The sequence below is a fragment of the Dendrobates tinctorius genome, unplaced genomic scaffold (genome assembly GCF_039654945.1).
Source record: "Dendrobates tinctorius isolate UK_male_01 unplaced genomic scaffold, ASM3965494v1 ptg000029l, whole genome shotgun sequence".
Taxonomy (NCBI): domain Eukaryota; kingdom Metazoa; phylum Chordata; class Amphibia; order Anura; family Dendrobatidae; genus Dendrobates; species Dendrobates tinctorius.
Window position 1 is genome coordinate 5,252,835 of NW_027361697.1, and position 15,472 is coordinate 5,268,306.

Sequence of the window (15,472 nt, forward strand, 5' to 3'; positions counted from 1 at the left end):
AATATCAGCTCACAACTGTTTGGTTAGCCTTTACTGGTTATTTTATGGGGAGATGTCAACTTTGTATTGTCAGGTGACATCAAGCCCAGGGGTAAGTAACGGAGGGGCGTCTATAAGATGCCCCAATTACGAAGCCCATAGTAAGTTTGGAAATAAACACACAGCATGAATAAAAATCCTTTATTTGAAATAAAAATCAACACACTGTTTTACACATGTTTTTAAAAATAAAGCACAGTTATACTCACCTTATGCCTAACCCATTGAAGCCATTGTCCTCTGTAAAACCCCAAAATAATAAACAACCATAACCATGTCCAAAGTGAAGATTAGCAATGCATGCCATAAACCATCTCTGCAATATCTGGTTTACAACCTGAGCGGTGCCATGATGCGACTGTCCATGCTGAAAACCAGGACACAATGAGGTGCGTAGCTTCAGTGATAAGTGGTGACATCATAGCGGTAACCACCAGTCACTGAAGGTGCAATCCCACTGGCACTTCACTGTGAGCTGGGACGATGGACTGCGGTGACCTCAATGAGTTCACTGTGAGCACTGTGAAAAAATTCTCACGGTGCTCGAAGTGATTTCCAGCTCACAGTGAAGTGAGCTTGGGAACGCAGCTTCAGTGACCGGCGGTTACATCTATGACATCACCGCTCGTCACTGAAGCTGTGTTCGCAGCACCTCATTGTGTCCTGGTTTTCAACCTGGACGGTTGCATCATGGCACTGTTCAGGTTGTAAACCAGTGACGGCATGGGGCGGTACTGTTAATCTTCACATCGGACAGGAAAGGGATATGGTTGTTTACTGTTTTTCTTTTTGTACGGGGGTCATGGGCTTTAATGAATTAAGTGTAAGGTGAGCAGAAGGCTATGTGCACACGTATGCAGAAAATTTCTGCATAAAATCCTGAATCCTTCCCAGAGAACGCGCGTTTTTTGCGGTTTTTTTGCGCAAAAAATGCGCGTTTTTTGCGGTTTATTTCCACGTGGTTCCAGACCCATAGAAAATAGATAAAAATGTGGAATTTTCTGCGAATTAATGAGCATGCTGCGTTTTTTACCGCAATGCGTTTTTTTTGCGGTAAAAAACGCATACATCTGCACAAAAATTGCGGAATTCATTTAAATGAATGGTAAGCTTCTTTTAAGCGTTTTTGACGCGGTTTATTTGGTAAAACTGCGAAAAAAACGCTACGTGTGAACACAGCCTAATGGTTGTTTATTGTTTACTGTCTTTTATAACTGTGCTTTTTTACTTTTATTTCAAATAAAGGAGTCTGTTTCTTTCAAGGACTTTATTCTGGCTGTGTTTTTTTTTACAATATAACTATGGGGTTAGTAATAGGGGTGTCTTATAGATGCCCCTACATTACTAACCTGTGGGCTGAAGCAAAAGTGATCAGATGATCGCAGCTTTTAGTCTCCCATGGAGACTTGAAGAATGTGTAAAGTAAAAAAGATTAAGAAAGTAAAGTTAAAAAAAGTTTTAAAAAATATAAAAAAATTAAAAATATAGTTTAAATCACCCCCAATCGCCCCATTCAAAATAAAAAAAATAAAAAAACACATATTTGGTATCGCCGCATTCAGAATTGCCCGATCTATCAATATATAAAAAAGAATTAATCCAATTGGTAAACAGTGTAACGAGAAAAAAAATCAAAATGCCAGAATTACGTTGCTTTGGTCGCCACAACATTGCATTAAGGCTATGTGCACACGTAGTTTTAGGTGCTGCGGATTTGTCCCCGCGGATTTGGGAAAATCCGCAGGTCAAAATACCTGCGGTTTACCTGCGGATTAGCCTGCGGTTTGGCCCTGCGGTTTCACACCTCACAATGGGGAAAGTGTGAAACTGCAATGGAATCCACACAAAGAATTGACATGCTGCGGATTGGAACCCGCAGCAAATCCACGCGGAAAAATCCGCAGCATGTGCACAGCGTTCTTGGTTTTACCATTGCAAAGAATGGTACTGTACAATGCAGCAGAAACTGCTGCAGATCCGCAGGGCCAGAAACGCCTAAAATGCAATAACGGGCAATCAAAAGATCATAGCTACACCAAATGGTATCAATAAAAATGTCAGGTTGGCACTAAAAAAAGCCTTCAACCAACCCTAGATCATGAAAAATGGAGACAATATGGGTCTCGGAAAATGGTAAAATTTTTTTTTTAGAAAATTTTTTTTTTTTCATGTCTTAATAAAAATGAATCTATACATGCTTGGTATCTGCGAGCTCATAATGACCTGAGGAAACTTATTGGCAGGTAAGTTTTAGCATTTAGTGAACATGGTAAAAAACAACCCAAAAACAATTGTTGAATTGCACTTTTTTTTTGCAATTTCACTGCACTTTGAATTTTTTTTCCCATTTTCCAATACACTGTATGGCAAAACCAATGGTGTTGTTCCAAATTACAACTAGTCACACAAAAAACAAGCCCTAACATGGCCATATTGATGGAAAAATATAAAAGTTATGGGTCTGGGAAGAAGGGGAGCAAAAAAAGGAAACTCAAAAATGTAAAAACCCAAGGTGGTGAAAGGGTTAAATTATTTATTTAAATAATAAAAAAAAACAGTACGGGGAACCACAGCTCTCTGCCAGGCAGTAATGATCTTACCACCAACCAGAGCCACCGGTATTTCTCGCGCTGTCATGCAGATGATGGCATGGGAAACACCCAATGTTCGGGGTGCTGAACTCGAACGCTAGGTGTTCGATACGGACCCCAAACTTTACTGTTCGGGTTTGCCCATCACTAATCTTAAGCCCTTTTACCTGTATATATATATTTCTTTACTTGAAATACTGTTTCTTATGACTTTGCAAATACCCTCTTCAGAAATGAAGAGGACGTAAACCCTAGCCCAACCTATTGGCCGTATTAATCCTGAAAGTCAATATTGAGCCTTACTACATGACTTACGATAAGAACTTCAAGGAAACCTGTCAGGTCCCCCGTGCCCCCAGAACCACCAGCAGTTGTGTCTACATACCTAAACACCCTGCCTAACAGTCCCTTTATTACATTACACACATAAACAGAGCTTTAGAAAAAGTATTTCTAATGTCTGTTTATGATATGTAATGAGGTATTTGACTAGTCGATGGGGAGTTAGTTTCACCATATTAGTCGGCCCACTTAGCCTTTCCCCCGTGGGCATGATAACATGACGTACAAGAACTGGCATCATTGCCAGTGGTATACATACCTTCCTTCCCTCACTTCACTTCCAATCATGCGCATTGCGACTCTCTGAAGCCGGAACGCATACACCCGGCATCAGCTGATCAATGAAGTGAGGGAAGGAAGCCGCAAGCATGCGTAAGGTATGTAAAGCGCTGGCGATGACGCTATGACACTGATAACATGCTAAGTGGGCCGACTAGTCTAGGGACTCTAATGCCCCATTGACAAGTCAAATATCTAATTTACATATCATAAATGGACTTTAGAAATACTTTTTCTAAAGATCTGTTTATGAATGTAATGTAATAAAGGGACTGTTAGGCAGGGGATTTAGTTTTGTACATGTAAGAAGAAGGACCGTGCCGCGGGTACCTGTTCTGTGTCGGTTCCGAAACTGTCGGGGCTGTCTCCTCTGTTGTCCGGGGAAAGCTTAAGGGACCAGACCAATCCTTGCAGGTGGAAGCACGGGGTGTGGTTAAGGGTTTACAGCCTCAGCGCATGCGGAAACAGGTAGACTTGGCGGGAACAGACAGTGTGCAGGGGAGAAAAGTGAGTGCTCCGGCCTTTGAGCATCGGTACAACGCAGGCCTGCGCCCGAGCGCTGCCACCACTGCTGACAGAGACTGTGAGGAGAGGTGTGCAGTGTGCCCATTGGTCACCACGAAGCGACGTGCCAAGCGCTCCGGGTTCGTGTGTACTGTGCGCATGCCGCCTAAGAGAGACCAGGTGCAGGACCGCCATCTGCACCCCGATTCCCCAGTGTATATCTTCCGGACCACGGTGGGTGCAAACAGTAAAGTGGCCCACACTCCCCTGGCCGCACCAGTATATGGACTAGGGGGCTCAGCAGAAGGTACTGGAGACCAACTGCTGACGTCAGAAGACGGATCATCGTTTCCCACGGGACCTCATCAGACAAGCATCGTGCCAGCCGTTGTTGGCGCCATCGTCCGTTCAGCAACACCCACAGCCTGAGAAACGACTGACAGGATAAGTTAACTTTAATGAACTGCCGTTACTGAATCCATTGTTCTTCAACACTGCATATCCTTTTGCATTTGAACTGTTCATTCTACCATTTAACTGCTTATTTTCCCATTTAACTGTTTACCTCCCTGCGTGGAGTACCCCCCTGTTAATGTAAAGTTATTAACTCTTGCTCTGCCTTCTGTCTGTCACTGCATCCCGCAACTTGATCACATAGACACAACTGTTGGTGGTTCTGGGAGCATGGGGGACCTGACAGGTTCCCTTTAAACCAGGAACTCCATCTGCAGACACAAGTTTTGGGATGTTTGCCACTCCTCAGTGCACAACAGGAGATCTGGTTTGGGTAGATGAGGGGCCTCCGACTGGAGGTCTAAGTGGTACTTTATTTTAGTCCCTGACTCTAGGTAGCCTCCTGTTTTTTGGTCTCCCTACACCTGTTGTTTATACCTGTGCAATAAATATGCATTAAGTAATAAAGATTAATGTGATTTTAATCAATGTCTGGCATCAATTTATGGCTATGTTTTCTTTTTAAAATTAGGTGTTTGCTTATAGACTTACAGTATTTATATGATTGTTTATAAGCTTAGTGGGAGTATATTTGGTATGTACTATTACTCACAGAAGCGGATCTCCTTCCAACAAATCTAAATAGGTATGACAACCAATTAGTCCTGTAAGGAGAAGAGAAAGAAAATTTAAAAAATATTACCATGTTTTTATATTTTATTACACTTTTTGCATGTGTTTTCATTATACTAAATTTGGAAATAGATTCAGAAAAGAAGAAAAGTGGATGATTTCACAAACTTCCCTCTCCCGCTCTCTGACCACAACCTTTTATCATTCTCTATCAAGAACTGCCATCCTACCCAGGTCACCCCCACTTTCCACACTTTTAGAAACATACTGGCCATTAACACCCAGAAGCTTATGAAGAACTTGCATTCATCATTGGCCCCTATCTACTCCCTCTCATGTCCTGACTCTGCACTGAAGCATTACAATGAAACACTTCAAAGTGCCCTGCAAACACGCTTCCCACAGCGGTGCTCCAGGTGCGCCGAACGTCTGTGGAGAAAATCCAATCTACCCGAAGATTTCATCCATTATAAGTTTATGCTTAAAAGATACAACACTGCCTTTCACCTCTCAAAACAAACCTATTTCAACATCCTCATCACCTCACTATCCAATAACCCAAAACATCTCTTTGACACTTTTCATTCCTAACTCAACCCAAGAGTGCAGGCCCCAACCATGGATCTCCACGCTGACGATCTGGCCAATTATTTCAAAGAAAAAATTGACCATATCCGACAGGAAATTATCTCCCAATCACCTCATACCATGCACTGTCCTCCCTCCCCCACTGCATCTAGCTCACTCTCTGATTTTGAACCAGTAACAAAAGAAGTAATCAGGCTCCTTGCATCTTCTCGCCCTACCACTTGCACCAGTGACCCCATTCCATCACATCTCCTCCAATCCCCTTTCCCCTGCTGTCACCACTCACGTAACTAAAATATTTTACCTCTCTCTCTTCCAGTATCTTTCCTTCCTCATTTAAGCATGCCATCATACAGCCATTACTTAAAAAAAAAATCCCTCGTCCAAAACTGTGCCGCTAACTATAGACCTGTCTCTAGTCTTCCCTTCATCTCTAAACTCCTGGAACGCCTGGTCCACGCCTGACATATCCGCAATCTCTCATATAACTCTCTTCTCGACCCTCTACAATCCTGTTTCCGCTCTCTACACTCTACTGAAATTGCCCTCACTAAAGTCTCTAATGATCTTCTACAGCTAAATCTAATGGTCACTACTCCATGCTAATTCTCTTGGATCTCTCCGCAGCATTCAACACTGTGGATCATCAGCTCCTCCTCACTATGCTCCGAACAGCCTGGAAGAGTCAAAGCTGCTCTGTTGACATGAATCAGCAGAATCACCAGCACAAGTCAGTGATCGCTCTAAGCAAAAAAATAGTTCCGCAAAACCCATTTAAAATATCATGGTATACATACAGTTTAGACTTTCAGGCTCTATATCTCATTATCCACTCTGCTTTGAACTTGAGACTGCCATATTTTTAGAGACAATTATCTTGACTACACAGCTCCCAACCATCCCGATTCCTGCGGGACAGTCCTGTTTTTGACACCCCCCCACCCGCGTCCCGCCCGGGATGCTATTTTTCCCACATTGCACTGAGCCACCATGCCCACCATGCACCAACCCCATCCTCGCTGTCCCAGAGAGCCACTGCAGCCTGCAGTGATGTAGCTGAGCTGTTCTGTGAGTGGCTGCATGCATAGGACCTGTGATGAGGTCACAGGAGGGGAGGAATCAGGGGTCACATGATCAGGGGCCTTGTCTGCACTCTGCAGGACTCTGCTGTGCTGGTTGTCATGGTGCTGGATGAGGTGAAGTTTCTGTGTGGGTCAGGAGGGGTTTACAGGGTGGATGTAGCAGAGCTGTGTGTGTATGAGGTGTACGGAGCCGAGCCGCGCATGTTCGAGGTGTACGGAGCCACGTGTGTATGAAGTGTACGGAGCGGAGACGCGTGTGCGAGGTGTACAGAGCAGAGCCGCATGTGTGCGAGGTGTACCGAGCGGAACCGTGCGTGTGTGAGGTGTACCGAGCGGAGCCGCATGTGTGCGAGGTGTACGGAGCGGAGCCATGTGTGTACGAGGTGACGGAGCGAAGCCGCATGTGTACGAGGTGTACAGAGCCACGTGTGTATGAGGTGTACGGAGCGGAGCCGCGTGTGTACATGGTGTACGGAGCAGAGCCGCGTATGTACGAGGTGTACGGAGCAGAGCCACATGTGTAAGAGGTGTACGTAGCAGAGCCACATGTGTATGAGGTGTACGTAGCAGAGCCACGTGTGTATGAGGTGTACAGAGCGGAGCCGCGCGTGTACGAGGTGTATGGAGCGGAGACGCGTGTGTATGAGGTGTATGGAGCGGAGCCGCGCATGTACGAGGTGTACGGAGCCACGTGTGTATGAGGTGTATGGAGCGGAGACGCATGTGTGCGAGGTGTACGGAGCCACGTGTGTACGGAACGGAGCCGCGTGTGTACGAGGTGTACGGAGCAGAGCCGTGTGTGTATGAGGTGTACGGAGCAGAGCCGCGCGTGTACGAGGTGTACGGAGCAGAGCCGCGCGTGTACGAGGTGTACGGAGCAGAGCCGCGCGTGTACGAGGTGTACGGAGCGGAGACGCGCGTGTATGAGGTGTATGGAGCGGAGCCGCGCATGTACGAGGTGTACGGAGCCACGTGTGTATGAGGTGTATGGAGCGGAGACGCGTGTGTGCGAGGTGTACGGAGCAGAGCCGCGTGTGTGCGAGGTGTACCGAGCGGAACCGTGTGTGTGCGAGGTGTACCGAGCGGAGCCGCTTATGTGCGAGGTGTACGGAGCGGAGCCGTGTGTGTACGAGGTGTACGGAGCGAAGCCGCATGTGTACGAGGTTTAAGGACCACGTGTGTATGAGGTGTACGGAGCGGAGCCGCGCATGTACAGGTGTACGGAGCCACATGTGTATGAAGTGTACGGAGCGGAGCCGCGTGTGTACGAGGTGTATGGAGCAGAGCCGCGTGTGTACGAGGTGTATGGAGCAGAGCCGTGTATGTACAAGGTGTACGGAGCAGAGCTATGTGTGTACGAGGTATACGGAGCAGAGCGACGTGTGTATGAGGTGTACAGAGCGGAGCCGCGTGTGTACGAGGTGTATGGAGCCGCTTGTGTACGAGGTGTATGGAGCGGAGTCGTGTGTGTACCTGGTGTATGGAGCAGAGCCGCGTGTGTATGGGGTATGCAGAGTGGAGCCATATGTGTACAGGCTGTACGGAGGGGAGCCAAGTTTGTACGAGGCATACAAAGCGGGCTTTTCCCACGGACACAGGAGTACACGGTGGTGCCCCGAGGAGCACTTTAAAACTCGCACAGGACGGTCCACAGGAAGTGATGTGCTGGAAGCTGACCGGAAATTAGGTAATTTCAAGAGGAGATTGTGACGGAACCAGGAATGCTTCAGATCCATCACCCTGTCCTTCTCCGACAGCGCGGACAGCAGGATCGCCTTGGAATCGGGGATGTCGGCCATGTGAGCTGATTATGATATGTCCTGCATCGGGAGGCTCAGGTGGGCATTACAATGGCAGCGTGTCTGCTGCAGAACCATAAGTGTCCATACAAACTCAGGGACCGGGCCCCGGCTTTGCGCTGAGAACCTATAGGCAGGGTTCCTCTTCCAACCCACAACTCCTCTCTGTTCGCTTATTCCTTCGTTCCGCACTGTTCCTTCTCTCTCTTATGGAAGCTGAGGTTGCAGGTCTACGTCCTTCTCCTTCTCTTCTCTTTCATGTGCCAGCTGGCTCAGATCACTGAGGCAGCTGCAGCACTCTTTCTAAATTGAACTCAAACTGATCTCAAAACTAACTTCAGAACTGAACTTCTCTGGGACTCACCCCAGACTGACCTTCTGTCAGACTGACCAACAATTCTCCACTTTCCCCCTCTTTTATACTAACTCCACCCACCTCCCAGCACATCTCGTATTACGAAGCAGGGTTCCACGAAGGGTGCTCTGCTACCCCCAGCCTGAAGCTGCTAGGCGGACCTACTGAACTATCCTGTGTGTGGGATGCAGGTGTTGGAGTGCGGAAAGGAGTTCCCAACTTACCTAGTTGGTGGGGCACTACACCTTAGGAGAAGGTGCAGTGTTATGAATGAGTCACCGAGGAGGAAAAAACAAAAAGCAAGCTAAGCCCAGAAAACCGGAGAGGTTGGTAACTAGCGGATTGCAGACCCTTGATCCTATCCACAATAACTAGCAGTAGCCGTGGAGCGTGCCTACGGTGGTCCTAGACGCCTTGTCACTCCTGGAGAACTAAATAAGCCTAAAGAAAGAAAGGGAAAATCTAAACTGCCCCAGAGCAGACCCCAAAGCAATTGACAGCCCCCAACATGTATTGTCGGTGAAACAAGATGAAAACACAGACACAGGTAGAAAGATAGGCTGAGCAAACGATGGGGCCCTCGCTAACTAGAAAGGACAGGTAAGAAAAGCTGCTGTCTGCAATCACGCAAAAAAACCCTGCCAAAAAGAATGTCCAACACGCTTGATAGAAAAAGGCCCTGAAGTCGCTAGACTTCAAATCACTATATCAGCACTCAGGTATATTCTGAAGACAGAGCAAAAGAGATCAACTGATCAGAGACAAAATGGGGATTCAGCCTAGTCCCAGCCAGGGCTGGCTGAACACAAAAACTAAGTAAACCAGACAAAAACTCATATGAACAATAGCAGAGAAAACTTAGCTTTAGGAAGGCAGGAACCAAACTGGAAACCAGAAGCCACAGTCAGGAAAAATCACCAGCAAGAAACTAGGGAGTCGGCTGCCTTAAATCCAATCAGAAATTCCTGATGTCCAATCGCAGTCCTCTTCCTCAGGTGGCCGGTCTCTGCCATTTAGATCAGCTTCATTACCTCCCTTCACCAACAGAGGGAGTCCAGATAGAGAACTCACTACTCCTCCGGCAGCACAGCCAGCTCCATAACCCTCATCAGGAGCCAGAGGCAAACCCGAAAATGAGCTCACAACAGTGCAGTACCTCTGTGGCGACTGAGCCTCAGGGGCGCCAGATACCCCCCCGTTAAACACAGCACGTCCGCGGGCTGCAAGATAATAAAGTAGACAGCAAAGAAACATAAAAATTTTTTGTAATGCATAATAACTTTTCTTATACTAATCTTCCTAGTATAGGAGGTAGTAATCTTGAACGTTACAAACAATTCTATCTTAAATCCTATCTAAAATTTTTAATTCTAAGTGCAATTCTCAATTCAAAGTGCTATTCTCTGTAACACATCTTCTCTCATTTTCCTTCTTTAGTACACATTTATTTTTCTACTTTCACTGTCTCTTCTAGACGCAAGACACTGACCGCAAGTACCTGGTCCGTCACTTGTCTACTTTCAATTCTTTATTCACACTCATCTATAAATCAGACATTCCTAATTCTTCTATAAAAGCCATTCCTCAGTTACTAATACTCTTATAAAACTCATTATCAAATACTTCACAGTAGAACATTCAACAGTTATTCTTGTAAGGTGCTGGATGCCGCTCCCAGCCGGGATCTCTTGCAGTGTCCTTTGAGGTAGCCATCATCTTCAAAAAGTGTCTTTATATGTAAAACCAAGAAAGGGCACCTAAAGAGGTGCAAACTATTTACAATAAAAGTTTTGGATCATACAGCGTTCATGATCTCCTTACTTCCAAATGTAGAAAAATGCTGCCAATCAAAAGCAGGGCAACAAAAGTGCTACCGGAAAAACATGATAGCAAAAACAACAAAGCACAACTGCTGCAAACAAAACCCTCCTGGGTAACGAGAAATTTTGAAATTGTTTCTTAATTGTAGTCCCCTCCTGGAGTTCTGGAAGCTGAACTGGAACTGTTCTCAGAGGTGGTATCATCGTGATTCTGGCTTCTTGTTAAAGGGCCTTGAAGCTGTGGCAAATGGAACCCATGATGTATCTCAATGCCCATCAACTGTTCTTCCTCGATAGGTGTTTCCACTGTTCTGGTACGAGGTCTAGCTCCTTGGGCTTCCGCAGCTTGCAGGCTCTGACAGGCCACTACCTGGGGACTTGGCAGTGAAGGAATCCTGAAATCATCGTCCCAAAACGATCCAAACCCCCTTCTGGCCTGTAGATGTCGAATCGGGCACGCCGGCTCCAACCGTACCCCCACCAGCATGGTCCTCCTCCTCCCCATCAACCCATTAGGAAGGCCGGGGTATATACCTGGGAGCTCCCGACGGTGCGGCCTCTGCTCCGGTGCAGGTGTGGTGGCAGCGGGTGCTGCCCGGTGAGACACCGGGGATGGCGGTGGAGCCAATAGTAGCTCCGGTTCCGCGGGGGTCGCAGGCGGGACCTGTGCAGCCGCACCAGGTCTGGGCAGGGGCCTCTCTTCTTCCACTTCAGCTCCCTGGGCCGCGTACAGCTCCTCCGGTATTAGCGGCAAAGAGGGGACAGAGTACGCTGCTGGTGGCATGGCAGCGGCTCCAAGCCCCGCAAGGTCGGCCAGGAAAAGATCCAGTGCAGCAGCGGCGGGTACCAGTGTCGCGGGTACTGCAGGTGTAGGCCCCTCCTGGGTGCGCTGCCGGCTCAGTCTCCCCAAGGCCTCCTGCCTCAGCCGCAGCCGGGTGGTCAGCGTGACTCTTTCTTCTTCCAAATGCCGGCAGTTCATCTCATGGATCGGGTTGGAGCCGTCAGCCATGGCGCCAGGGAGATCCGTTTCCCCGCGCTCCGCAGGCCTCCTTCCCTCAGTCTCCAAAATGGCGTTCTGGCGTTCTTCTTCCTGCCTTGGCCCCTTTCCCGCCACTGGCTTCTTCTTCCCCTCCTTCCGGGGGCGGCGTCTTCTTCCATTGCCTCCATACCAAGCCAGTATACGAACCCCTCGGGGGGTGGGCCATGTATCTGTCACATAGTAATTCAGGCAGGGAAGGCCCAATACTCTTTGCGGTCTTTTCTTAGGACCTCTCATCTCTTCACACCCTTCTTCTCCGCGTCAGCGGCCATTTCTAATGTCCATTTTACAGTCTATTAAATCAGGTCAAAAAGCACAAAGTCTCACAAATTTCAGGCGCACAGAACCCGATGGCATCGGGTCTCGTCATCCTGTTCGTGACGCCAAAATTGGGTCGCCCTCACACCCAGGGCAGCGGTGTACCCGGTACCGTGCCAGTGTCAGGGGGAAGGTGTCACAGCAGCAGTGACCCGGTCCGTGGCCCTGGGTGCCCAATATCAATGGCGGTGGTGTTAATGGTGTTAAAGTTTATTGGAATAGTTCGTGACGCCACCCGTGGTGTTTGGCAAGGGAGATGGTAAGCCAACGCTGCATGCAGATCTGCTGGGACTGATGGTGTGGTGCAGCAAAGATGGTATAGCTCCCCACAGGTGGAGCTGTAGTCCCAGGGCAGTGTAGGTGCAATGGATGAGCAGAGGCGCAGAATGGTATAGATGCTGGTACCCAGATGTAGCGGTGCTGAAGTTGTTGATGGCGAATGAATGGAGGACACCAGGGCTTGCAGTTTCAAAGCTTTATTCACAGTTTGTGGTACCCACTGGTGCCTGCCTCCATGCCGTGTCCTCTGGGGTAGAGACTTAGTGAACCTCCCAGGCAAGTCAGGGTTCTCCTCTCCAACACTCCGCCAACATGTGCCTTTCCTGAACGACTCCTCTATTGCGCCTTTTAGGGTGAAGAACTCCAGTACCGTAGTTCTCTGGAATTCCTCCTGTCAGATGTTCCTAGAACCTTACTTGTATGACAGACAGCTGTAGCCTCTATTGGGACTCCCTTCTCCAAAGTCCTGGCTCCCTATCCAGTTGCTGTTGTTTCCCAAGTCTTTGATGGGAGTAGTGCATTTACAGCCAACTACTCCAAAGGTGTCTGCTGCAGAACCATAAGTGTCCATACAACCTCGGGGACTGGGCCCCGGCCTTGCGCTGAGAACCTATAGGCAGTGTTCCTCTTCCAACCCACAACTCCTCTCTGTTCTCTTACTCCTTCGTTCCGCGCTGTTCCTTCTCTCTCTTATGGAAGCTGAGGTTGCAGGTCTACGTCCTTCTCTTCTCTTTCTTGTGCCAGCTGACTCAGATCACTGAGGCAGCTGCAGCACTCTTTCTAAACTGAACTCAAACTGAACTCAAAACTAACTTCAGAACTGAACTTCTCTGGGACTCACCCCAGACTGACCTTCTGTCAGACTGACCTACAATTCTCCACTTTCCCCCTCTTTTATACTAACTCCACCCACCTCCCAGCACATGCGGAAAGGAGTTCGGAAAGGAGTTCCCAACTTACCTAGTTGGTGGGGCACTACACCTTAGGAGAAGGTGCAGTACCTCTGTGGCGACTGAGCCTCAGGGGCGCCACATATTTCTTTCTCATTCTCTGTTCTGTCTTTCCCTCTCATGTTCTTTCTCTCTCTGTTCTTTCTTTCTCCCTCTAATCTTTCTTTTTTCTTTCTCGCTCTCTCTGCTCTTTCTTTCCCCTCTTCTTTTTTTTCTTTCTTTCTTTCTTTCTTTTTCTTTCCTCTTTCTTTCTTTCTCTCTGTTCTTTCTTTCTTTACTTCTTTCTTTCTCTCTGTTCCTTCTCTGTCTCTCTCTGTTCATTCTTTCTTTCCCCTCTTTCTTTCTCTCTATCTCTCTGTTCTTTCTTTCTATCCCTTCTTTCTTTCCGCAGCCTTTGTCCCTTTGTTCCCTTCTTCAAAAGTTGGGAGGTATGTGACTATCTCATGCGTAAATATGACTTGCAACTATTTTAGCATATGATTAGTGATTCAGATTCTTGTCATGCCACTGCATTGTTACTGTTTTGCTCCTGAAGATCTAAATTTTATTTTTTTATTATTTTGTTAGTATTTTGCAAATCTACCTTTGGCATAATCACTGCCTGAATCTTTCTGGTCTTGCTCTCAATCAGATTCAAACATGTGCGGACCGAAATTTGATCTCGGGTCTCTTCTACACGTTCCCAAAGTTGGTGCATACTGGTCGACTCACTTGATTATGTATAGTTTTTTTTCTTCAATTCTACCCACAATTGTTTTATTGGGTTAAGGTCTGGGGACCGTGAGGGCCATTCCAGCACCTCTGCTTCATTCTCATTGAACCAATTCCTTGTCAATCTCGATTAATGGAACTAATGGAATTAATGGCGCTATATAAATAATAATAATCATAGAATCATAGAATCGTAGAGTTGGAAGGGACCTCCTGGGCCATCTGGTCCAACCCCCTGCTCAAAGCAGGATTCGATAAATCATCCCAGTCAGATGTCTGTCCAGCCTCTGTTTGAAGACTTCCATTGAAGGAGAACTCACCACTTCTCGTGGCAGCTTGTTCCACTCATTGATCACTCTAACTGTCAAAAAGTTTTTTTGTAATATCTAATCTGTGTCTCCTCCCATTCAGTTTCATCCCATTGCTTCTAGTCTTTCCTTGTGCAAATGAGAATAAAGTTGATCCTTCTACAATGTGACAGCCCTTTAGATATTTGTAAACAGCTATTAAGTCTCCTCTCAGTCTTCTCTTTTGCAAACTAAACATTCCCAAATCCTGCAACCTTTCCTCATAATAATTTATGCTGCGTGAGGTTGTCCTGTTGGAACATTATGTAGTCCTTTTCATACCCATAGTACTTGAGTTTACGAAGTAACTCATCTTGTAGGATACTCACATATAGCTCAGCATTGAGACCAACATCAATCCTGGTCAAGTATCCAATGCCTTTGGCTGTGATACAATTCAATATAATCAGGTTTCCTCCAATGAACGTGAAATTTAATTCCATTTCTCAATCCGTTAGCCCCATTTTCACTTGTTTGTTTCAGACCCATTTGCACCTATCAGAGCCTAGTCTACTGACTTTCGTGGCATTGCTCCAAATCACCAGTTTCAAATCTTTGAATGTCCACTTTTGTTCTTGTTTGCAAACTCAAACTGACGCTTCTTATAACAATATTGAAGTTGAGGCTTCTTCACCTTTTTTCGGGCCACCATTCCAGACTTGTATAATGTGTGTTGCACGGTGCTTGCATTGGTCTGTGATCTCACTATTATGAAGCATATTAGCCACCTCCACTGCCGAGTTTGTCGTGCCAGAACTGATAGACCTTGGGTTGAGCCGACTTGTTGACTCCGATATTTTCCCTGGATGTCTACCCTTTGGCTTCTGAATGGATAGACGGACTTCATTTCGTATTCTCCCAACTGTCATGACACTCATATGATGCAGTTTGGCAATTTTCTTAGCTAAGAGACCGCTATCGATGAGCTGGATGATGCTGTTTCTCTTTTTCTTGGGAAATCATCTTCATGGCTGATTTTCGATTTGAATCAATGACCTTTCACTTGGGAATCAATCTAATAACACACTGAGCAATGAGGTAATGTGAGAACAGGTTGAATTTTGTAGTATTCAGGAAGAAAAAGATTTTTCCACCACCAGGAGCAAAACATTACCAATGCAGTGACATGACAAGAATTTGCATAACTAATCATATGCTTAATAGTTGCAAGTCAAATTTATGTATGAGATAGCCAAGAAGATTGTCTATAAAATGATGGTAGTCTCACAATCAAAGCAGTAGTAGATGGCGAGATATTGGGCCTGAAAGTCAAACGTTCAAAACATTGCTCTTTACTGTATGTATATTATCTTAGTACACCTTTGCACAGGTAGTTGCAAGAA